Below are 26,901 nucleotides of genomic sequence, written 5' to 3'. Positions count from 1 at the left end.
GCTACGGTCGCAGGTTCGAATCCTGCCTCGGGCATGGGTGTGTGTGATGTCCTTAGGTTAGTTAGGTTTAAGTAGTTCTAAGTTCTAGGGGACTTATGACCTAAGATGTTGAGTCCCATAGTGCTCAGAGCCATTTTGAACTTGTCTCGTGCAACTGTTTCTTGGTTTTGTGATTTTTTTCCCTCCTGTGTATTTGTTAACTGTTCTAGGGATATACGCTGTCGAGACTTTAACTATTAGCCACGCCGTATGCGGAACACCCCTTTTGCAGCGTCTGGCACTGAAGTTCATTGATAATTTCTGCGATGCTTTCGTGCTTAATAAATCAACGTGTAACGAAATGCGTTGCTGTTTTGCGGACTTTGTAACTAAACGCACATCCCTTTTTTGGATCTTCTCTATTTCCTCAGCAGCCGTACCACGTAACGCTCAATCGACAGCGAGCAATTTTCAGGAGTTCGTCGAACTAGTGTTTTGTAAGCTACTTCCTTTGTTGATGGACTACATTTCTTGAGAATTCTTCATCAATCTCAGTCTGACGTCTCCCTTCCCCTCAATTAATTTTATTAGATCATTCACTCAAACCGCTCCGTACTCGTACTGCTAGATATTTTATGAAAGTAACGACTTCCAGTGACTGTTCTGCAATCGGTATTTCGTTTACGTATTCGCAGTACGGTACATATGTTTATGTTGTGAGATTAAAGGCCATTTTCTGCTCCAGATACGAACCCTCTGCAGGTCCTGTTGAATTTCGCTACCATTTCCATAGTTGCGACATCTCTGTATACAACAGCATTATCTGCCAAAAACCTCATGGAACTTCCAACATTATCTACTAGGTCACTCATACATATTGTGAAACGTTGTGGCCCTAAAACTTTCGCCTGGGGCACGCCCCAAGTTACTATTCTGTCTGGCCGGCCGGAGTGGCCGTGCGGTTCTAGGCGCTTCAGTCTGGAATCGAGCGTCCGCTACGGTCGCAGGTTCGAATCCTGCCTCGGGCATGGATGTGTGTGGTGTCCTTAGGTTAGTTGGGTTTAATTAGTTCTAAGTTCTAGGCGACTGATGATCTCAGAAGTTAAATCGCACAGTGCTCAGAGCCAACTATTCTGTCTGAAGCCTTCCTTCCGTTCAGAATGACGTGCTGTGTTCTGTTTGCTAGAAACTGTTCGATCTAATCATAGATTTGACCTGGTAGCTCGTACGCTCGTATTTTTTTCACTACGCGAGAGAGCCGAACTATGTCAGATTATAGCACTATTTGTTTATGGTTCATCTAAGGTTTTATATTTTTTTTTTGCTTTAAAATTTTCGAGTATTGATACTATATTTTCTGGATATGTAAACCAAGTGTGCTATACTTGAGGCTGACATTCTCTGCATTGTATGTGAGTAATGTATATAAAATACTATGTAAATTGTTTATTACGTTAAATAATTTTCTGATGACATCTTGTGTTTAAAAATATGTGTATGTATAAACTGTTCAGGTTGAAGTAAAATTGACAATTGTAAGAAATGGTCCCCGTTAAAAACAAAATAAGAAATATGTGTTACGTAAAAGCCAGTGTGCTTTTGTTTGAAATGAAAGTGGCTCTGGGGAGTGGAAAAGATGGTAAGGGCGAGCTGGCGCTCTACCTAGAGCAAGAGAGGGAAGTCAGACACACAGTTTGTAGGCAGCAGTGATTGAGGCAACACCCTTGTGGAGCAGGAGAAGCTTTGCCTGCAGATTTGGACAAATATGCCTCGGATGAAGACTGGAAACGGCTTACCGTGTACCTGCGAGTTGTTGGAATACTGTATGTAAAATTGAAAGACGTCAAGGAGAGAAATAAAGCGCAAGCTGCTTGCAGGCCATACTGTGGGTAGTGTAGCCGCCATAATGGGTCATCACACCAAAGCCTACAGCCCACAGATAAGATTTTTATGTATTTTACATTTGTACAACGTGATCCATTAACATAAACTGTGTTTTAATAATAGTTCTTGAATTTTAAAGAAACTGGTTCATACTGTTACTTCATCCTAATCATACACCTATATGCCGCGTTGTGTGGCCGCGCGGTTTGAGGCCCCTTGTTACGGATTGCACGGTCCTCCCGCCGCATGTTCGAGTCCTCCCTCGGGCATGTGTGTGTGTTGTTCTTAGCATAAATTATTTTAAGTAGTATGTAAGTCTTGGGACCGACGACCTCAGCAGTTTGGTTCCTTAGGAATTCACACACACTTTTTTTTTCTTTTAACACCTATATAGGGTTCCTTCCTGATGTTTGATTAATTCGAGCATCCTGTTTTACAGACTTACGAAGTGCCAAGTTAATATGAAGAAGCACGATTCAAATTTTTTTCTTGTAAATAACGAGATTAATAGCTCTTGAAAGTAAATTCCAGTAAGGAAAGGTTTTCTTGAAGTGAAATGTTCAGTATAAAAAAGTGTGTGCGTTAGTACCCAAGGGCAACGGCCTTGCCGCAGTGGATACACCGACTCCTGTGAGGTCACTGAAGTTAAACGCTGTCGGGCGTGGCCGGCACTTGGATGGGTGACCATCCAGCTGCCATGCGCTGTTGCCATTATTCGGGGTGCACTCAGCCTCGTGATGCCAATTGAGGAGCTACTCGACCGAACAGTAGCGGCTTCGTTTAAGAAAACCATCATAACGACCGGGAAAGCGGTGTGCTGACCACACGCCCCTCTTATTCACATCCTCAACTGAGGGTGACACGGCGGTCGGATGGTCCCAATGGGCCACTTGTGGCCTGAAGACGGAGTGCTTCTTACTTTTTAGTATCTCAGCATTTTAGTTTTAAGTTTATTGGTTATGGAAAGTGCTTTTCTATAGCCCCTCCCCCCTAAACAATTTTTTTTAGGTTGCTTGAAGTTGTCTAATGGACTTTTTCTCTTTTAAAAACGTTATGCATAACGATGTAATAGTCAAAAATAAAGTCCAGTGTCTGCACCAACATTGCTTACATGGAGTTATATTTGAAGAACCACCTTAAACAGTAGCAAGAAAGTACGAAAAATTCATAGTTCTGCTTTTCCAATACTTCACTTTTTCATTGCCTGGATAGGCTGGCGATCGTTAGTGTATATCTGAAACCACTAAACGAACTTGGAACTGAGTTGTCCTAGCTACGGTATAACACTATTCATACTGCTTTTCTTTCTAGCCGCTAGGTATAGGTAATATCGTATGAAAAGAATTGAATTTACTTATCCATTAGATACAACACACGGTCAAAGCCTGAAGAAGGGTACCTGTATTGATTAGCTTTTCCTATTAACAGGACTATCCTCACATAATGTACTTTACTGGAAAGTAAAATAAATTTAGTAAGATGGTTATACGTGCCAACATAAGGACAGGGTTTTCTGTTACTTAGGTAAAAGCAAACTAAATTACAATAGTAGTAGTAGGGCCTCCGGAAAATGTCATAATACGAGGGTATAAAAATGTTACAAAATTGTACAACTGACCGACATCGGGTACTTAGGCCTATAGTTATGCGCGTCTGTCCGACGACACTTATTGAAAAAGAGAATGATCTGTGCTTTTGTCCAGTCGCTGGGATCAGTTGCCTCCTTCGTGGACCTATGGTAAACTTCTACTAGAGGAGCGGTTCTCCCCCATATTCTATGTATAATCGTATTGGTATCCCGTCAAGGTCAGCGGCCATCTCTCTGTTGGGTCACTTATTTCGATATCAACAGTTTTGTCATTCGTGTACGATTTAAAGCGGACACTAAAATGCGATATTCCTCTGCAAAACAGTTTTGGAAAAAGTTTAGTATTTCTGCCATTTTTGTGTTGTCCTCCGTTTCAGTGCCATTCTGGTCAAACAGATGGCTTCGATGTGTTTACTGATAAACCAAAATTTGGATTTTCTGTCAAAACAAATTCGTTGAACGCATCGTACACAGCTTTGCTTCTGCATATTTTGATTTCATTTAGCTTTTGTTTGTCTGTGAGGCTTTGGCTATGTTTAAATTTGCAGTGAAGCTTTCTTAGCTTTCGATTTATAATATTTTGTAAATGCAAAATGTTTCTATGAGCAGTCTTTGATGCATAAGAATATTCACGGGCCGTGATTAGAATCAACAAGTTAAAGCAATGTGACTTGGTAGAAGCTAGACACTGCATCAAATAACATAGAACTGACTTGGTTTAAGGGGTAATAGTTCATATATAAGCTCGTCAATAAGTAATATGTTGCTACAGAAAGAATATAGTTTATTTACAAGCAAACATATCTCCCCAACGAAATACAATTTTCACTATAAGCATTCGTAATAATAGGTCGTTAGTTCAAAAAATCTGATAAGAACAGAAACGATTTTATAATTCAGGAGAAGATGACAACTTTGAATCTACAACACAGCGGATTTAAAAGATAACATTACTCACTAAAATCAGCCGCTATTTTGTCAAAATTCAGCAACCCATTAGTTTCCATTTAGCCATGCGGAAGAATATTGTCCTAAGTCCAAACGTATAGTAATTGTACATAAACCATGCAAAGATTATCCTAGAGATCCAAAATTCACCAAAGCTTCACCACAGCAAGTAATTTAATAAGATCACCAATTTTTCAGGACTGTGGAATATCCAAAGCAGCTCAGCTCGGCAGCAAAGCCCGTCTCCCTCACAAAGCAGAACCCTCATCAGCACAAAAACGCGGGAAGATGCAGAATCACAATCAGAATGGCAAGAGCACGTTCAAACAAGAAACACCTCATGGATTCTAAACAGAAAGGCCCTCAACGATACGAACGTGTCCTAATGGACAGGAAAAGAGGTTTCTCAAAGAGCTTGTTTCGATCAGTCCAAGGTGAGTATAGCAGAAATACACAAAGCATTGTAAAGGTAACTATCACATTCTACTAAATACAGTGTGTGAAAATCAAATGAGCCAGTGAACAGGTAACTTTGAAAAAGTGTAAGTGTAACTAAGCACTATAGTGTTTCAGGAAAATAGGTCTACATAAATAAGTACTTTAAGAAAATAGTAAAATAACTTTAAAAATCTATATATGCGCTTTGGCAATCTGGCACCAGATACATGCTAATCTAGAACCTAGCAGGCACATGCCACTGCTCCATTGTACTGTGCTTCATTGCTGCATCAAAAATTTTGTAATTTATCCTTGTATACCACATTAGACGCGATACATCAGTATCTTAGAAAGCGCCATACTACACAAATGTACTTCGTGTCAGAACCAAGCAACTTTAATCAGTTGATTGGGTAATGAACTCCTGGTACGCCGAGGCACAACTCAGAGTCCACAAGGACTGTGCTGCCGTATCAGCCGATGTCTGGAGATTGGGAGCTGGCTGACAGGGACTCAGAAAATTCTTCCTGCTACTCCCCAAAAACTCATCTCTTCGCTGCTTCTAGAAGATTGTTATAAGTGGATGTCCTGCCGTCAAGAGCCTCCTTGTCGTGGTGTATGGCCTCTTCTTGGTTTTCTCTTGGCCATATAGGCTTGCTCTTAGTTTTTTGCCTGTCAGCAAGTTCAGCTTGTGTCACTGCTCCTCATTCCTTATCACGTTATGGACTGGTTTATCACCAAAGACACATTCTCAGAAGAGGTGGTCTGCAGTGCCGATTGCTTCACATTCATAAGTTGCTGTGGTGCGTTGGCATATTTTCAGCAACAATCTGGGATATGGACCACGTCTAGACACGCAGTGTATGCCTCTCTTGCTCAGAAGGAAGTACGACATTCTTTTATGTTGGGAAGTAACTGATAGAAAAGATTAAAAAAAACAGCCGACCAGTTGCAAAGGATAAAGTAATCTTTACCTAGGTTTCAATAGATATAAATCTATCTTCTTCAGAAGACGGCCTGGGGACAATGAACATCATAATTTATATTCAAGGTAAGATACATGAGTCAAGAATAAAGTATAACATATATTAGGAGAATCTTGTATTACAACATGTGAGAAGGATTGCTGATACTTACAGTATTACATTAACATGGAGTGAAGTATCCTAGTCGTTTTTGCAAACATTTACATAACTCAGTTAATCCAAATAAAACATAGCCCTGAGAACAGGGTTTGTGAGACATATTAAAATTAAGAACATAGTAGTTGAAGAGCGCATGGGCGACTGAGTAAAATCGGCCAGCGTAGTAGCACTGCGGCCAGGGCAGGTGGCGCTCAGGTCGCAAACTATTTGCCGATTGGCGTACTGAAGTAACATGTGATCAGTATTAAATGCATCCTTAGATAGAGTTACAAAATTAAATAAAATCATTTACCACTCCCGTTGTGACATTCTGGGAGTTATAGGAGCAATACGTAGAACATTCATCAAAAAAGGCAGGTGGCGCTTTCGCCGTGAGTAGTATGTAGTGGCATATACAGCCAGAATATAAAGGTTATATTACCATAATAGTGAAGCACATAGGATGTATGTAAGTAAAAATTTAAGAAAATCGTAATGGCTCTTGAGTCATAATTATGAAACCTGGGCTACAATCCAGTTAATACATATGTTAGAATGAGAAAAATTATTACATGAAGGCCCGTATAGTGGCAGCCATACATCGTGAGAAAGATATATTATATAACAGGCAGTGAGCTAAAAGATAAGAAAGTGCATTATAGCTTCCTGAGGAAATAGAGTACTGAGGTTACTAGCATTTATGTTATATATTAAACAGTACGGGTTTAAAGCCTTCGAAAAATTGTCTACAGGCAAGGTTCAGCTGATCATTCAGTATATTGCCGTCTTTGAGCTCAAGATGTTTAAAAATAATAACTCTTCCCACAGATCTAGTTTCCGTCCTTTGACTTGTCTGTGTAGGATAACCGTGTCTTCTAACTGTTTAGGCGTATGGCCGGCTATCAAGAGGTGTTCAGCAAAAGTAGAGTTGCGAATATTCATTCCTTTTTTACCTAATAGATGCTCTTTATATCGTGTTTTCACAGCTCTGCCTGTTTGACCAATGTAATATGAGGGGCAGTTATTACAGGTTAGTTTGTAAATACCTGAATTAGAAAACCAATCCCTGGCCATCTCTACTGACTGTACAAGATTTCTTTTTAAACTGTTATTTGTAGAGAAAGAGACGTTACAGTTATATTTTTTATTTAGAAGACGTTTGATCCTATAAGATACGTTACCCAAGAAGGGGATGGAAATAAATTTTTTAGTTTCTATGGTATCTGTGGGGGAGGTTATTTCTCAAAGTCGAGCAATTTTGGGAATTTTTCTTATTGAGCAGGTAATCGATCATATTCTGGTTGTACCCATTATTGACTACAATAGCTTTGATGACATTCAATTCCTTTTTTTTCCTTTTTTTGGGCCGCAGGTGATAAAGGAGTGGTTACCATTCGATGAATGGCGGAATGAAAAAATGCCAGTTTATGAGCTTGTGGATGAGTTGAGTCAGCAGGAATAATATTATCTGAATATGTTTCTTTGCGGAAGATATTGAAATGGAAGGTATTATCTTGTATAAGATAAGATAGAAGTTCTGCTCCCTGTTTCTACCCTGTCCTAGATCTATTGTCATTCTTTGTCAATACCTGCCTTTATTCCCTTATTCGACGTTGCTCTTGTGCCCGGTATCTGCCTTACCCAATATGTCCTTCGCAGTTTTAAGCCTGTTTTCTTCATCTTTCTTCCTTACGGCTAGGTCCAGTGGTAGTAAACCTAATATGACCAGGAGCGCTTCAGTCGGTGTTTCTTTATACGCAGCTTTTGGCACTGGAATATACTTCTCTGCGCTCGCCGAAGAGTCTGTGCTGTCTTTCGCATCTGGTTCTATGTGCAAAGACATTCGACCAATAGCCCACAATAGCGATTGTGTTGCGGTTGGTTCTTATTACACTTACCGGCAGCTGAAAGCTTCTTTGGCCAATTGTTATTTGTTCGGCATTTTAACGCCTTTGTGCCAAACGATTTATAAGCGTGCATGATATTTCTGAATTTCGTAGACTTTTATGCCATCGTATCTATATACTTATGTTCTGTTCACAGGGAGGGCACTTATTCTGATCATCGGGTACTTCAACCTTGATAATATTTCTTTTAGTAACGTATAAACTGTTTTGTGTGCTGCTAGTGTTAATTTATTTGCTGCGCACCAATCATTGTTTTGCTATAGTTTAGCTCTTATGTGGGCATATACTATAATTAGCACATCGTCTGTGCAGATGATGGAGCCTCTAGCGTCTGTCATATTCTAATGCTGGTTCAGTTTTTTTCACATCCCAGAACTCAGAACCACACACAGACCTGCATTCAATCTTTGGAGCTGTTTTTCAAAATATTACTTCTTGAGCAATAATCTTGTAAGCTATTATAAAGACGCCTTGGACAGTCCAACTGATTCAGTTTTCTAAACATGGGAGGCCACGATAAATTACCGAGTGTGCCTTTTATAACTATCATTACGCATATGAGATACTTGACATCTGTGGTGTTCATAACATGCATTGCGTGATTTAACGGATCTTCGATGGATTTCCCTTTCCAGAAACCGTAGTGCGCAGGGCTCATAGCAATTACCACTATGTGGTCCCTCAGGCGAGGCATAGTCCCGTACATTGGCTATAGAATTTACCAAACGCGTCGGCCTTTAAGATTTCGGTTCTCTTCGGTCTTTGTCTTCCCTCTTTCTTTGATATAGTGATATTCGAGATCTTCAGATTCTTGTAATCTGTCCCAACAAAAGACATTCGTTTAACACCACTGTAGATACGGTACAATTCGGGTTACTAAATGATGCAATTTCTCTGCTATAATTCCAGCCGTCCCAGGAGCTTTCACCTTCTTTAACTCTGTTACTGCCAGCCTTACTTCCTCCTCGGCAAATGAAATCGCAATTATATTACTGCCTTGCTTCTCTAGTAATTCAGGGCGAAGTTGCTGATGGTCCTCCATCGCCTTGTGCCAGAGGTCTCAGTAGATACTGCATTGATGTCTCCCAGTCCTTTGTCATCATGCCATCGGATGATTTCAAGGTTGACGATGTAGTGGTCCATCGACCCATGGTGGTTGCATGTTTGTTAGGAAAACCCCAAATATCTGTTACTATTTTGTCCTAGAGGTATGAGTCCCATTTTTCTACTACTGATTGATTTCATAGTTCTCTATATTGTGCCGGCCGCGGTGGTCTAGCGGTTCTAGGCGCGGAGTCCGGAACCGCGCGACTGCTACGGTCGCAGGTTCGAATCCTGCCTCGGGCATGGATGTGTGTGATGTCCTTAGGTTAGTTAGGTTTAAGTAGTTCTAAGTTCTAGGGGACTGATGACCACAGATGTTAAGTCCCATACTGCTCAGAACCATTTGAACCATTTTTTTTCTCTATATTGTTGTGTGACTGTTCGATAGAAATTCAGCAATCTTTGTCGTTCTTTTTCCCATAAGGATCTCTGGTAGTGCCTTCTTGCTTACCTCTGCGTCTCGAAGACTGCAGGGCGGGACTCCAGGCAATTGTAAACACATTTGACCCCCTAAAAAGATGTTGTGATTACGTTGTCTCGAGCCGTCTGCAAAACTTGCACCAGTTAGCTGGCTCTGGCGTGAACAAAGTTCCGTTTCCTTGCAGTCGTTATATCTTGAATACTTCCTATAAAAATTCTCAAATCGCTTTGCTTAGATCTTACATTCGATTGCGCTCTATATTAACATCTAAGTCATTATCTGCTTCTGTAATTGTGAAATAACTGAAATGGGTTCATTGTCGCTTGTTGTACGTCCGTCACAGACCCACAATGAAATGTGGTCACTGACTTTCGAATATCCAGGGGTAGTATCTGTACTTGTTGCCACACCAGCGTGATCCTGGAAAGAAGGCGGGAGACCTGTCCAAGAAATGAAGCCCAAATTCTTGGATAGCGTGCTGAAACAACAGTATTAATTTACTACAAACAATCCCGTTGGCAAAAAATCCGCAACTGAGCATTATAGCAGAAGTTGAAAATACCGGTTCAGTTGCTAATTGCTTTTTTTTCACACAACCGGTTTCGGACTGTTATAAGCCCATCCCTAGGTGTCGTAGCTGTGCCGTGGTGCCGGCCGGGGTGGCCGAGCTGTTCTACGCGCTACAGTCTGGAGCCGCGCGCCCGCTACGGTCGCAGATTCGAATCCTGTCTCGGGGATGGATGTGTGTGATGTCCTTAGATTAGTTAGGTTTAAGTAGTTCTAAGTCTAGGGGACTGATGACCTCAGAAATTAAGTCCCATAGTGCTCAGAGCCATTTGAACCATTTTTTGTGCTGTGGTCCCCGACCGCTACCGAGGAAGGTGACGCACTTTTAGCAGACTGGACTCTCATTCGCGAGGGCGACGGTTCAAACCTGTGACCGGCCATCCTGATTTAGGTTATCCGTTGTTTCCGTAAATCGCTTCAGGCAGATTCCGGTAAGGTTCCTTTGAAAGGGCACGACCGACTTCCTTCCCCATTCTTCGCTAATCCGATGGGACCGATGACCTCACTGTTTGGTCCCCTTCCCAAATCAACTAACCAACCAATCTGTTACGTCAAAAATTTGATTCTGCATTGGCATCCATAACTTAAATGTGTCTGTCATGTTGCAGTATAGCAACTGTTTTTAACTTTTCGCATGGTGGTTGTGTATCCTGACTGTATAGAAAATATGGATTAGTTACGTAAAATTTTCCTAAGAGGGTCATTGTATGTCACAATGTGTTCCTCGGGTCCTGGATGATATGATGTTATCACCTGTGCCGTATCTGGCATGTTGAACAATGCCAGTTTCTGGAATGTGGCATGTAAGTTTCTGTAGGAACTGCTCTCTTTACCCTTGTATCACTATGGCACTGCCCATCGAGGCCGGCCGGAGTGGCCGTGCGGTTGTAGGCGCTACAGTCTGGAGCCGAGCGACCGGTACGGTCGCAGGTTCGAATCCTGCCTCGGGCATGGATGTGTGTGATGTCCTTAGGTTAGTTAGGTTTAATTAGTTCTAAGTTCTAGGCGACTGATGACCTCAGAAGTTGTCGCATAGTGCTCAGAGCCATTTGAACCATTTTATGAACTGCCATCGCATTTATCGGACCGACTAAGGGGAAATAAGGTGTCTGAATGTTGTGGAGGGCAGGTAGTTCCATTATCAGTTCCCAGATTTGTGGTTATAGTCCTCAATCATAGTTTAATTTTCTGTTATCCTCCATAATTTTTGTAAGTATCACCTTCTGTCTTTAGGATAAGAAGTACAATATATAATTCCTAATCATAATCATTCATACTAGGGGGCACAAATCAAGAGTGGGATAACTAGCATAATTGTGTTACAGAAGGAGTGAATTTCATCCCGTAGTCACCTTTTCAACATATGTTTACGTTTAGATAGCAGTTTCTCTCTCTCTCTGTGTCTCTCTGTCTTTCTCTTTCTCTCTCACCCTTTTTCCGTCTGACTGTTGTTGTGAAGAATAGTCCGAAGATTGCTTTGATACAGCATTCATCGCTGGCCTCTCCGTGCAAGCCACTTCATTTTTGAATAAGTACTGCAATCTACAGCGATCTGAAGCTCCTTACTCTTCGTATATTCACGTTCTTGTCCCCCTTCACAATCTTAACCCCTCCCACTGCGCTCAATTTTTCCTGCTTGTAATCAAGCTGTCCCACAATTTTCTTTTTGTCCAGTTCAATTCATCGTATATTGTAAGTACCCATATCTACTCATCGTATTTTCAGCAATATTCTATCCCAACAACTTTCAAGACCTTTTCTGAACTGGAGACTGTCGGCGCAAGAGAAACGGGAGCAGTCTGTCTCATCTGAAGTCAAAAAATTTCCAACGCATACTTCAACAGCAAACTGCTCCCCCATAACCAGTTTCCCAATTACTTTGGGGGCATAGTGGCTCGTACCCTATCCTTCAGGACACATAGTAGCAACGGTAGCCAAAGTCAACATACCCCGCAATAGTCTGCACGAAATCTGTGTCAGCAGGTGGGGAGCACATGTTTCTGCAGTGAGAGCTTCTGCCATAGGATTTGTACACTCTGTCACGGATTAGTGCTCCTTTGTTTGGTTGAATAACAGTCATGCTAGGAACTAGATGTCAAACCTTAGAGCACAATGCATCTTGTCTGTGGCTGCCCCTGAAGTACAACCCAGCAATAGTTACCTGTGTTAAGCGACATTTCACCTTCGCCCCACGTAAAGGACTTATTGCTCCCTCAGCTGAAGGTGACCCAGAATTGCTCATGCGTAAAAAATGTATCATGTATCACTGAGAAGGCTAAGCTCCTGAATATCCCGGAAGTAACAGCGAAGAAACTACTAGACACAGTTTAACGTCATGGTGCCGTGTTGGAAGAACTGGAGCGCCGATAATAATTTGATTGCACACTGGCCGGTTTCCGACACCACTAAAGGACCTGCTAGGTTCTAAATTCTCCGTCGACAGTCAAAAGCTCTTAACAGAGTACGAACATCACGTGGAATATTCGAAGATGAACCTCCATCCAGGTCGTAACTTGGTTCAGTGGGAAGTAAAATCTGTTCTCATAGCGCAGGCCTACCTTATGGTTTGAACTACCCAGTGTGGTCCGAGACACCTGCGTGGTATGGTAGCACCACAAATGCCGTTTCCAGCCAACGTGCTCTCCCATTCCAGGAAATTTCTCAACCTCCCTTAAGACAGGTTTCAACGTCGACATTAACAAACACCGCATCACTGTAACTGTCTTCTCAAGAGCTATCGAATGCAGTTTAAAATGTATATGGCTCCATTAAAAAAACCGTACTTGCTTCAATATCTCAGCTGATACCAGCACTAAAAACATTAACCAAACGAAAACATACGTGTTCCTCGACGCTCTAACATTTGGAGAAAACCGCTTTTCAATACATGTAACCGTTCACGAAATAAAAGCAGTGTTACGTCTTACGTGACTCACCCTGTGCAGTGCACGTTAGCAATAACAAGAAAAACATCTGATACTAAAATGTAAACTTTCACGACCGGAAATATCATGTCCATTATAATTATCCGGGCTGTTATGCCGTGGTCGGTCTCCCACAGTCGGAGACGAAACGTTGGGAATCACCTCAGATTTCATCAACCGACCACGGCATAACAGCCCGGATAATTATAATGGACAAGAAAAAATCTCTCTAATAGAGGAATTTCTTGACACATAATACAAATTTTAGTACTGAGAAACCTTTTCCTGGGGTACTTGAAGTGTAGCGCTATTCATTTAGTTATTTATCTTTGGCACACAAACTTCGATATTTATGATTCATTGGCTAGAAGGAGGTTCACCTACGAATGGCCGCTTGGATTAGCCGCGCGGTCACTGGCGGCTTGTCATGGTCGCCCCCGCCCCTCCCCCCTTCGGAGGTTCCAGTGTTTCGTCGGGCATGGTTGTGTGTGTTGTACTTAGCGTAAGTTAGGTTAAGTTGTGTGTAAGCCTAGGGACCGATAAACTCAGTAGTTTGGTTCCATAGGAACTTACCACAAATTTCCAGTTTCACCTACGAATGTGGTCTATGGAAAAACACAGGCTAGGATATGTCACATCACAAAGGGCCTAGGAAAACAATTTAATCAACTGTTAATTCTTCAAAACCAAACAGGTTTGTACTCTTCAAAAAGCAACTACTACATCAGCTATCTGGAAAGAAGATTTTATCTATGTTTTCCTGTACGTGGCTGTGCACTTATTAGAGGTGAACTACTCACTGTAGGACAACTGTCTATCTACACTGCTGTAAATCATGTCCTATGGGATACATTTGTTGAACTTAACAATTTATTGAAAGTACTTTGGTGACCATCGCAAAATAATTATATTTTTTTTTAACGGAATGTCGTTCCATGCTGAACATAAGAGTGTAATGACAGTGTTACCAGCTACGTGCAATATATTCGATCAATTTATTTATCACTCCAATTCAATTTCGTACACACGTAAGTGAAATAATCAATTTAATAACTAATCTGGTAAACATACAAATCAGATAACATAAATTTTCTTCCAAAAAAAATTACTTCATCCTTAATTTAAGCATGTGTTCAAACTGTTGACCATTGATTGGAAGGCACATTTGCAATCCCCGTTTGAAAGAACGATGAACAGATGTAAATTCAGTGGATGATGTGGTAGAGCATTCATTGGCGTTTCGACGAGACATTTCGACTGGCGCAGATATGGCTTAGTCAGAGACTGCATCTTTGAGTGTTCCCCAGAGAAATAAATCCAGAGGAGTCATATCAGGAGACCTCGCCATTTGACAATAGAATTTCGTCCTATTCATAGTCCAGGGAAGTTTTAATTCAGTATTTACGATGCAATACGGGACGAGTGAGCTGGACAATCGTCGTTTTGCAGTCACATACACTGTCGAATATACAGTGATACCTCTCTTCTAGAGGAAATGGTACAATGTTGCACAAAAGGTGTGCGTCCGAATATCAATTTAGAATACCTGAGATGTAGTAAGGCCTCACAATGTAATATCCTATGACGCCGCACCATATGTTTACACTCAACGGCCTTGATAGCACACCTCACGAAGCCAGTGTGGATTTTCGGCTGCCCGGTAGTGAATGTTCTACAAATTTACATTAGCATGGATAGTAAACGTAGCAACATCGGTGAAGAGCACCGCTAGAAAAATGTAGGGTCGTCTCTCAGCTGATGAAGGGCAAACCGGAAAACGACGATCGAAATTACGGTCATGCGTGATTTACTGACAAATGATAGGGATTGAAATTCTGTCAATGAAGGATGCGAATGACATTCTTCTGGCTGAGTCCACATTCCTTGGCTATATGTCTCGTACCACTGTGAGGATTCATTAGCATAGAAGCCAGAACAGCTGCTTCGTGCTCTCTGTCAGTTACATTCGTACTTCTTGTCCTCTTTCTGGCGTTCAAGCAGCCTGTTCAGACTAGAACGTTTAAAATTCGTGCTGTTACCTGGCGCGTCGGACATTGGCAATCCTGACAGACAGCCCTATACCGCTATAGTGTTTTTACGGCATTCCACTTATATTTGTCATATGAAAGTCGTATATCCAACTTCTAGTCATTGGTGTACATGTCTGCACGCAACAAATACTGAAGCAGAAATAAGCGGCCTGCAGTGAAGACAAGTAAACGGGCAAATGTGTTGGCTTTCTGACAGGGCGTAGCACTAGAGCTGTGCTGGGCTGCGTTTGCACCGCTAATGACGATTCCGGCCGCCATGCTCTCAAAAACTAGGAAATTTCTCGAATATTTTACGACCGGTTTCAACGCCAAAATTAAAAACCGGTATATCACTGTAACTGTCTTCTCATGAGTTATCGAATGCAGTTATGGAAAGTATACGATTCAGTTTCAAAAAACATACTTGCTTCAATATCTTTGTTGATAACAATGCTAAAATCAGTAGCCAAACATAATAATATATCCCCCTCGAGGCTCTAATACTACCGAAAACCACGTTTCAATGTGTATAACCGTTCACGAAATAAAAGGAATGTTACGTCTTATGTGACTCAACCTGTATACCCTCTCTTCTTTGGCGTCACCAGTTATTTTGCTGCCCAAATAGCAAAACTGATCTACTCTTAAAGGTCCCTCAGCATCTCTGGAATGAATTCAACGATGTCCTGCTATTCTTCTCATTCTTTTGATGATCATACTGCAGTCTCTTTCCAAGACACTCTCCATTACAGAAAATGTATTGGCAGTTGCCAATAAGGAACCTAGTCCGCTGTGTATTGGAATGACGGCAAGGGCTTTCGCGAGCGATGGCCTCAACCGCTTCGGCTATCCGTGCACGAATCAAGACCAGACCCGAACTCCCATACGTCTTCGTCCATTTATGACAACCTGCACTCATACGCTACGTATATTCTCGTCCTGGAATGACATATTTATTCAGAGTCGATAGCCTGGTACTGGTGAATAAATACGAAATAGGTGTGTCGGTCCAAAGGAACATAGCATCGTACTTCTTAATAACACAGGTACTGCTATGTAGCAACAATCCATTCCATTCAGTTGCTCTTCCACATCCTCCGCGATCTCTAACAAAATTACGAAGTCATCGGGAAATCTCAGTTTCTTAATATTTCTCCCAGAACTTTGATACCATTTCCAAATTTCTGCTCGATACCTCCACTGCTCACTCACTGTACAGAATGAACAACATCGTGGATATTTCTTGATCCAATAATTTACCAACAGCCGTATGTATTGTAGAAATTTATTTTATGACCTACTTATGTGGTACCAGTTTCGGCATTAGATTAATGCCATCTTCAGGCCCCTGTACAACGAGTAGAACAAATGTACTATTATAAAATATATAGAACATACATTAACAAATGACAGGTATAATGTTAACATTTGTTAATATATGCTCTATATTTTTTTATAATAGTACATTTGTTCTACTCTTTGTACAGGGGCCTGAAGATGGCAGCAATGTAAAGCCGAAACTGGTAGCACATAAGAAGTTCATAAAATAAATTTCTGCAATACATACGGCTGTTGGTAAATTATTGCATCAAGAAATGCATGCCAGCTGTTGTCCCATGGTCCATAATGGATCAACGAAGACATCGTGGACAGGCTACAGCCCTGTCTCACTCCCCTCTGAGTCACTACTTCCCTTTCACGTCCTGTAACTGCAGTTCGATTTCTGAAAAAAACTTTAAATAAACCTTCAGATCTCTGTATTTTAACTTTGCTATCTCGATAATTTCAAAGAATGTAGCCCAGTCAACACGGTCAAGAAACTTTTCTTAACATTACTATTGCTACATTGCCTCTCGAACTGCATTGGTTAAAAATCGCTGGTCTGGATTCGTGCTAAATATAGATAATAGTTAGTGTAACCGAATGAAAATAACAGTTACAAAACTTCAGTCGGCAAACCTCGGTGCCAAGCGAATGGTGGCCGCAGCTGTAGGGTGGAGCGCAGGTGCGTGCGTGTAGGGGGCTGGAGCCACGGCACGGCGCGTTACCTGCCGCCCGGCGCCGCGGCGGGCTTCACTCGTTAACGCCGGCCGTCCGGGCCGCCGTAATTGGCCGTAAATTGCGTCGGATTGGGCGGCGGGCTGCCGGCTGCGGGATGCTGCAGGAATTAGAGTCCGAACGCAGGCAAATTGCGGACGGCGAATTAATTACATCGCAGTTAGCGGGCGGACAGCCGCGGAGGGCTCCTTCTAATAGCGGTGCCCGCGAAATCAGTCAGGGAGCCCGCCTAACCGGTGCCTCTGGCGGCTCACAGGTAGCGACGCGTCTCTGGCTCTGATTTTAGTTCAAGCGCTCAGCAGAGCTGCGAGACCGGGCGTTGAGGGAAGCCGTGCAAACATAGGGCAAACTACGGATGGGAGGAGACGGGAGTTTATCTTGCGTCTAATAAAGAACACTGTCTACCGTTTAACGTTCCACAGACGACGAGGTTATTGGACCACTGGCCAGACGTAATAGGCTTTGATCCTGTTGAAGCAAGCACAGCATTTGTGTGCACTAATATCACCAAACCTCGAAACAGCCGGCTGGGAAGTACAAGTATGTGGAATCTGGACAGTACAATCAGACCTTCATGTTTTGTGGTTTTAGGTTTACCAAGCATAATAAAACTTTGAAAATTTCTGGCGTATGGAGTCGGGTGGCGTCGTTCAAATGGCGCCTTCTGGACGACGCCACCCTTCTGAATGAACGAGAAACATTCAAAATCAATCTGGTGTCACATGAATCTGGTGTCAATGACTTAATATCAGTAGACAGTGTTGATTCCACTGTGCTCCACTAGCAGTTGGACAAAGAGAAAAATATTTCAATCTGCGCAAGTGATCGGCAGAAATATTTTGGAAATACATGAAATGTATTCGCATTTGCGAATATGGACAACAGGCAGCTGTATAATAGAATGACGACACTGAAAATTTTTGCTAGAAAAGGATTCGACCCAGGATTTCTCGCTTATCGCGAGCTGTCGCTTATCGTTAGATTATCAGAGCAGGACTTCGGCCATACCCGCACACAATTGGTGGTTCTCCATATTAGAAACTGTCAGTAGGCAGTAGTCGCCGCAGTGCTTCTTTCTCGGACATGCACGCTTGTCCGTAGGAACACTGCATCGTATTTCTGAAGAACACAGGCACTGCAATATCGTGAAAAATTTAGGCCCTGAACCACTGGTTATGCTCCAGGTTCCCAGCGTTATTAGTAAACGTCTCCGCAATATTTTGCGAAATGAGGCAGCATGACCATCAAATGAAATAATCTGATGGGATTATTGAAGAGAGGGGGGTGGGGGTGGGGGGTGGAGCAGATCCCGACTGGGGTATGTTCTACTAGTGCTTCAATTTGATGCCACTTTGCCAACTTCCGCGCTGACGAGGACGAAATTATTAGGACCACATAATACTGACCACACTTGAGCTACTCTGATTCCTGTGTTGCAAACATACTTAAGTGTCATGTGCAAGACATAAAACGATGGAAAGAGACAACAAATCTTTATTATCACGCACTGCCCATAGAGACACAGCACACATGCGGTTGATAAGAATTTTTTCAACACTTCCTTGAGTAAAGTCGCATTGGACACGGTAAAGCGGACACTGACACGTGTGTGGGATAGTTCGCATACGTGAGGTAGTGACGGATCGGCAAATGCCATTCCTTAGGAGGCAGACAGAGAAAACGTGATCTGGCAGTTAAAGGGTACAGGTAGTTACGTTGTTTTAAGTGTCGCCTCGCTTTCTGACGATGGAGGAATTAAAAATAAAATTGACAATAACCACATCTAGCACTGCCAGTAATAAAGAAGTATTTTTAGAATCATCTTAAAGAATAACTCGTTCCATTACTTTTATGTCACCTTACGTCACCAATGCAGAAAGACTGTCACTTTTCTGAAATAGTTTGTGATAACATTAACTACTGACCTGAAATAATGCCAAAGACATCAGTCAGGGAAAAAATTGAAACCCCAATCCGTAATAACTTTGACATATTGGTCAGAAACCTGTGACAGCTAAAATATTCGGACAGTGCGCTGAACAGGTTTGAAAGCTACCTTAGAAACATACAGCAAGGTGTTGTCTGTGGGATTGAGAAATCATCTGTGATTCATGTCAGGAGTGTTTTTTCCCGCTATAGTTCTCAGTTTATGTGTCTCATCGCTATTGTCTTCTTGTAATTACATTCATGTGTCTATGAAATACTTCAGCTGATCAGCGAAAGAAGGAAGTACAAAAAAGTGAGGAATACAGAAAAATAAATCATTTACGAGTGAAATAAATAGAAAGTGCAGGGAAGCTAAGGCAAAATGTGTGCATGAAGGATGTGAAAAACTCTAAAAAGAAATGATTGTCGGAAGGACTGACTCAGCATATAGAAAAGTCAAAATTAAAAGCAAGGTTAATAACATTGGGGAATTTGAATCCTCTGATATAGCAGCAGAAAGAACCATTTTTTCATGGTACATGCTCCTCTCATGTGCAGTGAGGATGCTTTGGGGAAGATTTTGTTTGATGTGCAGAATGTACGAAATTCTTGAAGGGAATGATCAATGACATGAGTTGTGAGCTTCCAGAATGCATAGGAAGCACTCAAATAAGTAGGGGAGTGCAATGGGAGTAACACTGTTGAATGAAAACGAGCGAGCGGATGGATGGAAAGAGTACATTGAAAACCTAAGATGAGCAAAAAGACAATATAGAAGAGATATGGGATCCAGCGTTAGAATTACAATTTAAAAGAGCTTTGGAAGACTTAAGATTAGATAAGGCAGAAGGGATAAACGTTCCATCGTAATTTCTAAAATCGATGGGGGAAGTAGTAACAAAACGACTACTCATGTAAATGAGTCGAATGTACGAGAATGGCGGTGTACCATCAAACTTTCAGAAAAACATCATCCACACAGTTCCGAAGACAGCAAGAGCCGACAAGTGAGAGAGTTACAGTACAATCAGCTTAACAGCTCACGCATCAAAGTTGCTCACAAGAATAGTACACAGAAGAATAGAAAGGAACATTAACGTTCTGTTATATGACGATCAGTTTGGCTTTAGAGTAGTTAAAGGGACCAGAGAGGCAGTAATGACATCCCGGTTGATAATGGAAGCAAGACTGAAGAAAAATCAATACATGTTCAAAGGACTAGTCGACCTGGAAAATGTGTTCCACGATGTAAAATCGTGTAAGATGTTCGAAATTCTGAGAAAAATGTGGGTATGCTATATGGAAAGGCGGATAAAATACAATATGTACAAGAACCGACAGGGAAAAGTAGGACTGGAAGGCCACCAACAAAGTGATCGGACTGAAAAAGCAGTCTTCCACGCTTACTGTTCAATCTGCACACTGAAGAAGCAATGAGGAAAATAAAAGGAAAGTTCAACACTGGGATTAAAATTAAGAGAGAAAGGATATCAATGAGAAGATTCGCTGATAACATTGCTATCCTCATAGAAAATGTGAAAGAATTGCAGGATGTGGTGAATGGAATGCACAATCTAATGGGTACAGAATACCGATTGAGAGTAAATAGGAAATACCAAGGTAATGAGAAGTGGCAGGAATGAGAACAGCGAGAAACTTAACAATACAATTGGAGATCACGAAGTAGATGAAGTTAAGGAATTCTGCTCTCAAGGCAGTAAAAGTACCTGTGACCGACGGAGTAAGGATGACATCAAAAGCAGTCTAGCACTGGCGAAAAAGGCATTCCTGGCCAAGAGAAGTCTGCTAGTATAAACATAGCTTTTAAAGTGAGGAAGTCAATTCTGAGTATGTACGTTTGGAGTACAGCATTGTATGGTAGTGAGGCATGGACTGTAGGAAAACCGGAACGAAAGAGTATCGAAGGCTTTGAGATACGTTGCTGCAGAAGAATGTTGAAAATTAGGTGGACTGACAAGGTAAGGAATGAGAAAGTTGTTCGGAGATTCGCCGAGGAAAGGAACATAAGGAAGACATTGACAAGAAGAAGGGACAGGATTATACAACATCTGTTAAGGTATAAGGGATAACGTTCATAAGGGAAAAGCTGTAGAGGATGGCAGAGACTGGAATACATCCTGCAAATAACTGGAAGACGTAGGTTGCAAGTGCTGCTCTGAGATGAAGAGGTTCGCACAGGAGAGGAATTCGTGGCTGGCTGAATCAACCAAAACAGACGATGGTGGGAAAAGTGGCGCTCCGGTCCACTTTGTGGAATGCAGTGGCCGCGCTGCCGCAGTCGGGCGCCGACACCACTGTCCGAAAACGCCTCTTCTTTTCCAGGTTCAGTGCAGGGTTCCATAACTAATTTCGTGGAAAGATTTATGGCAACTCTTGCTTTCTCTCTTGTTGTTGTTGTGGCCTTCAGTCCATTCTCCTTGCTACTCTACCCTGTGCGACCCTCTTCGTCTCTGAGTAACCACTGCAACCTACATCTTTCTGAATATGTGTACTGTATTCATCTCCTCGCCTTCCTCTACGATTTTTACGCCTTACATCACCTTCCAGTACTAAATTGGTTTCAGAATGTGCTTTTCAACCCTTCTTTTGATCAAGTTGTGCCACAAATTTCTTGTCTCCCCAATTCTGTTCAGTGCCTTCCCATTAGTTGCGTGATCTACCCATCTAACTCTCCACATTCTTATTTAGCAGCACATTTCGAAATTTCCTATTCTCTTTTTGCCTAAACTATTTATCGTCCATCTTTCCCTACCATACCAGGCTACACTCCAGACAGATATTCTCGGGAATGACTTCCTAACAGCCGGCCGCGGTGGTCTCGCGGTTCTAGGCGCGCAGTCCGGAACCGTGCCACTGCTACGGTCGCAGGTTCGAATCCTGCCTCGGGCATGGATGTGTGTGATGTCCTTAGGTTAGTTAGGTTTAAGTAGTTCTAAGTTCTAGGGGACTAATGACCACAGCAGTTGAGTCCCATAGTGCTCAGAGCCATTTGAACCAACTTCCTAACACCTAATGTACGAGGGCTATTCGGAAAGTAAGGAACGATATAAGTCGTGGAATGTAAACCACAGTGAAAATCAAAACTGTTTTATAATCAACAACTAGCTACACCTTCCAGCTACTTCTCTACACAGTCGCCGCTCAGATTTAGACATCTGTTGTAGCGTTGTACCAACTTCTCAATTCCCTCGTTGTAGAAGACAGCCGCTGGATTGCAGCTCGTTGTCTGTGTCTTCATAGCCAGCGGTTCATTTGAGATGAGATGAACCTCAGGGATAGCCAAATACGGGCTGTATCGTGGGTGATCAAGCACTTCCCATCGAAAACGCTGCTGAAGCATCTGCAGGGTGCGGCCGAGAATTGTCGTGTAGAACGAACTGCATGACAGTTATGTTATGTGGACTGCATAGCCTCAGGCGAAGTCTTCCACCAGGCCCTCATACTTGGTGGGGGACGCTAATTTCTAGCCATCTTTACATGTTCACTGTGAGCTCAGAACTGAAAAGAGCGACATGATGAGATCTATGGGCATACTAGCCACGCTGCCCAACGCATTTGTGCAAAGCTTTATCAGATTTTCACTGTATTTTCCATTTTTCGACCGATCGTTTCTTACTTTCCGAATAACCCTCGTATGGTCGATTTTTTTCTGGCCATTGCCAGTCTACATATTAAATCCTCTCTGCTTCGGCCGTCATCAATTACTTTTCTGGCCAGACACCAAAACTCATCTACTAGTTTAAGTGTCTCGTTTTATAAGCTAATTTGCTTAGTGTCACCTAATTTAGTTCGTCTACATTCCATTAACCTTGTTATGCTGTTGTTGATATTAATCTTCTATCCTCGTTTCAAGACGCCGTCCCTTCCGTTCAACTGCTCTTCCAAGTCCTTTGCTGTATCTTACACAACTGCAATGTCCTCGGCAAACATCAAGGTTTTTTTTTCCCTGAATTTAAATTTCTATTCCAAGTTTTTATTTTCTTTCCTTTAGTGGTTCTTCAATGTAAACACTGAATAATTTCCTTCCCAACCACTGCTTCCTGTTCTTGCCTCTCGACTTTTACAACTACCGTCTGGTTTCTCTACAAGTTGTAAATAGCATTTCGCTCCCTATGTTTTATCCCTGTTACCATTAGAATTTCAAAGAGAGTATTCCAGTCAATATCGTCTAAATAAGTCGTAGGTTCAGTATTGCCGCGCGAATTCCTAAACTTCCGCGGAATCCAAACTGATCTTCCCCGAGGTCGGCTTCTAACAGTTTTTCCATATTTTTGTAAGGGATTTCGGTAATTTTCGCACCTGTCAACAACTGCTTTCATTGTAATTGCTATTACTACATTCTTTTTAAAGTGTGGAGGCACTTCGCCTGTCTCACACATGTTCCACACCAGATGGAACAGTTTTGTCGTGGCTGGCTCTCCCAAGGCTATCAGTAGCTCTGAATGAATATTGTCTACTCTGGAGGCTTTGTTTAGACTTAGATCTTTGAGATCACTGCCAAATTCATCTCGAAGTATCATATCTCCCATCTCATCTACATCTTAGTCCACTTCCCCTTCAATAATCTCGTCTTCTGGTTTATTCCCCTTGTATAGGCCCTCTCTATACTCATTTGAGCTTTCAGATTTCCCTCTTTTGTTAGTACTTGTTTCCCAGCTGAGCTCTTGATATTCATACAGCTGCTTCACTTTTTCCCCAAAGGCCTCTTTAGTTTTCTTGTTGGCGGTATCTACATTTTTCCTAGTTCAATATGCTTCGAAATATGCATTCCCATACGCCGGGAATGTGTCATCGAAAATAGGCCGGTTACTGAAGAAAAATAAAATCAAGGTTATCTTCCGTTCACCAGCAAAGAACCGTGCCCTGATTGGTTGGTTGATTGGTTGTTTTGGGGAAGGAGACCAGACAGCGACGTCATTGGTCTCATCGGATTAGGGAAGGAAGTCGGCCGTGCCCTTTGAAAGGAACCATCTCGGCATTTGCGCCGTGGTTGGAACCGTTAAAGACGATTTACAACTGAAGAAAGCATGTGTCTACAAAATTCCCTGTGAATGTGGCTCTGCATATATTGGCCAGACGACAAGAACTGTCCATGAACGATGTACAGAACATGAAAGATACATCCGTCTGCGGCAACCGTCAAAATCGGCAGTAGCAGAGCATTGTATTTCTTTGGGACATTCAATGGTATACAATTGAACAAAAATTTTAGCTCCGGTTTCCGGATTTTGGGATTCCGTAATCAAAGAATCAGTGGAAATACGTCTTGCCGATAATCTTATAAATCGTGACAACGGCTTTCAGCTGGATAAAAATTGGAATGCTATTATTAAAATTATACAACCACAGCGGAATCGACAGCGTCATTTGATACTCAATGACTAGATGATCTTTTACTTTCAACACCGATGGCAGCACGTACAACTCGGCTATGTCGCGCATGTCCACACCTGACGTATGCGCTGTAGGATGCCAGTACATTTCGCATGCGCGAGATTCGGCATAAATACCAAGACAGCACCTGGGCTCTTCAGTAGTTGTGTACTCACCTGATGATGGCCGGACGTCTCTGGGCCGAAATATCGTGGCAGAATGTCGTCGGGATCCGGCTGCATACCCGGAAATTATTAGAAAAAAATTCTTAGATTTGTTTTTAAGAATGTTGGGTGTAAGAAAGATTGTGTTCGACATTGGAAAATGAAAATCACTGCGCCATAATTTCACTTCAGTAGAAGGCCTGAAGGAGTGGATCCAAGATATGTCACATAATCCAAGGGAAATGATAAACGCTCGAAGCAAAACTTTAAGGCCTTCTCTAGGACCCTGTCAAGCGAACAGCCCATACAAAGAAAGCTAACCGAAACAAAAGAAAAGAAATCCAGACTATAGCTCCATCTTTGCAAAGGAACTGTTTCGGAGACTCTATTGGGAAGTTACCACAGAAACTCTTTCTTCAAACAGAAGAATTGTACTGCCAGCTGTGCCAGGAAGATCAAATGGGAGGTATGATCAGATCTATGAAATAGAAAATTCAGATTCATGCAAAGAATGCAGGGACGGGGAAAAGAATGAGGAAGTTACTTTACAATGTCTACAGATAGTGATGTAGGAACTAAAATATGGAAAATTTCGCTAAACCTAAATTAGTACATGTCTGTAAGGTCAGGGATGTAGTTTATAAAGGCGGTACAATTTATTCTCCCGCTAGTACAAATTACGAAACCAGTTCCTAATTTGTACCATTTGCAGATGCTCAGCAGATCAGGTGCAGCAACATTCTTTTTCTCACAGTTTACATCCTTTAAGTTAGATACCAAGAACAACATCTTGCAGCTGAGGAAGCCAAAGTTCACATAATTTTGTAACTTACTTTTTAGACTATAATAAATAAAATCTCAAAAATGGTTCAATTCAGGCAGTTCCTACCAATACTAATTATTATACTAGAAATCACTTCATTAGACCTTGCTCTCCATTCTCTGTCTTAATTACAGTAGCTATAAAAACGGATTATCTATCATCTTCAAGGTTGGGAAACTACTCGACAATTTCCTGACATCTGCTACACATCGATTTATCGCACAGCCAGTCTAGTAAGGAGATTGCCGTTCGACCGAATCGGTCAGCGTTTTGACGTTCTGGAACGTCTGCCCTTGCAGAGAAACTTTTAGAACCGTGTCGATATGCGGTGGTTTCCCGCGCACTAGTCATATCCATGTCATTTATCGCCACAACCAGTGCCTAACTCTTTCCACCATGTGGCGACTTGGCGTGTTCTTTACTTCAGGTTCTTGCGCCTGACTGTACAGCGTCATCTTCTGTGCTCTTTGGTATTTGAATACTGATATCTAAGACAAAAATGAGAAAGCAAATAAACAGTTTTTATCACATCACATCATAAGTGACGAAATTTACTTTGCATAATTTTAGGAGAAACGTTTAGTAGTGTTTTACTATTAACTGAACTAAACTGTAATTTTGAACCAAAACTAAAAGGAAGAGAGAGGGGAATACATTTATACAAGACTAAATTGCGCAGTTTATAGCCTAAAAGTGGTTCCCAGAGCATAGATATATACGTTATTCAGCTGTTTACCCAGAGTTGCCCGGCTATGTATTTATTCTAACTCCATCAGTCCATCTCCTCCTTCCGTCTCTCTTTGTACATCTCCTCGACGGTAATCTTTGTTCCTCTCTTTCTCCCCCCACTCCTCCACCCCCACTGTCGATCTCCTCCACTCCCTCTCACTGTCCAGTTTCCTCCTCCATATTCTCTCTCTCTATCTGCTCTTGCTGCACCTTTCCACCTCCTCCAACCACCCCTCTGGCTCCAAACCCTCCATCCCCTCACCTCCTCCTCCCCTTTTCTCTGTTCACCGCCTCCTGTTCGCTTGCTCATCTACATCTACATGATTACACTGTAATTCACATTTAAGTGCTTGGCAGAGGGTTCATCGAACCACAATCATACTATCTCCCTACCATCCCACTCCTGAACAGCGCGCGGGGAAAACGAACAGCTAGACCTTTCTGTTCGAGCTCTGATTTCTCTTATTTCATTTTGATGATCATTCCTACGTATGTAGGTGCGGCTCAACAAAATGTTTTCGCATTCGGAAGAGAAAGTTGGTGACTGAAATTTCGTAAATAGATCTCGCCGCGACGAGAAATGTCTTTGCTTTAATGACTTCCATCCCAACTCGCGTATCATGTCTGCCACACTCTCTCCCCTATTACGTGATAATATAAAACGAGCTGCCCTATTCTGCACCCTTTCGATGTCCTCCGTCAATCCCACCTGGTAAGTATCCCACACCGCGCAGCAATATTCTAACAGAGGACGAACGAGTGTAGTGTAAGCTGTCTCTTCAGTGGACTTGTTGCATCTTCTAAGTGTCGTGCCAAAGAAACGCAATCTTTGGCTCGCCTTCCCCACAATATTATCCATGTGGTCTTTCCAACTGAAGTTGTTCGTAATTTTT

The sequence above is a fragment of the Schistocerca nitens genome, chromosome 7, assembly GCF_023898315.1.
Source record: "Schistocerca nitens isolate TAMUIC-IGC-003100 chromosome 7, iqSchNite1.1, whole genome shotgun sequence".
Lineage (NCBI taxonomy): Eukaryota > Metazoa > Arthropoda > Insecta > Orthoptera > Acrididae > Schistocerca > Schistocerca nitens.
This window is presented reverse-complemented; position numbering follows the sequence as displayed.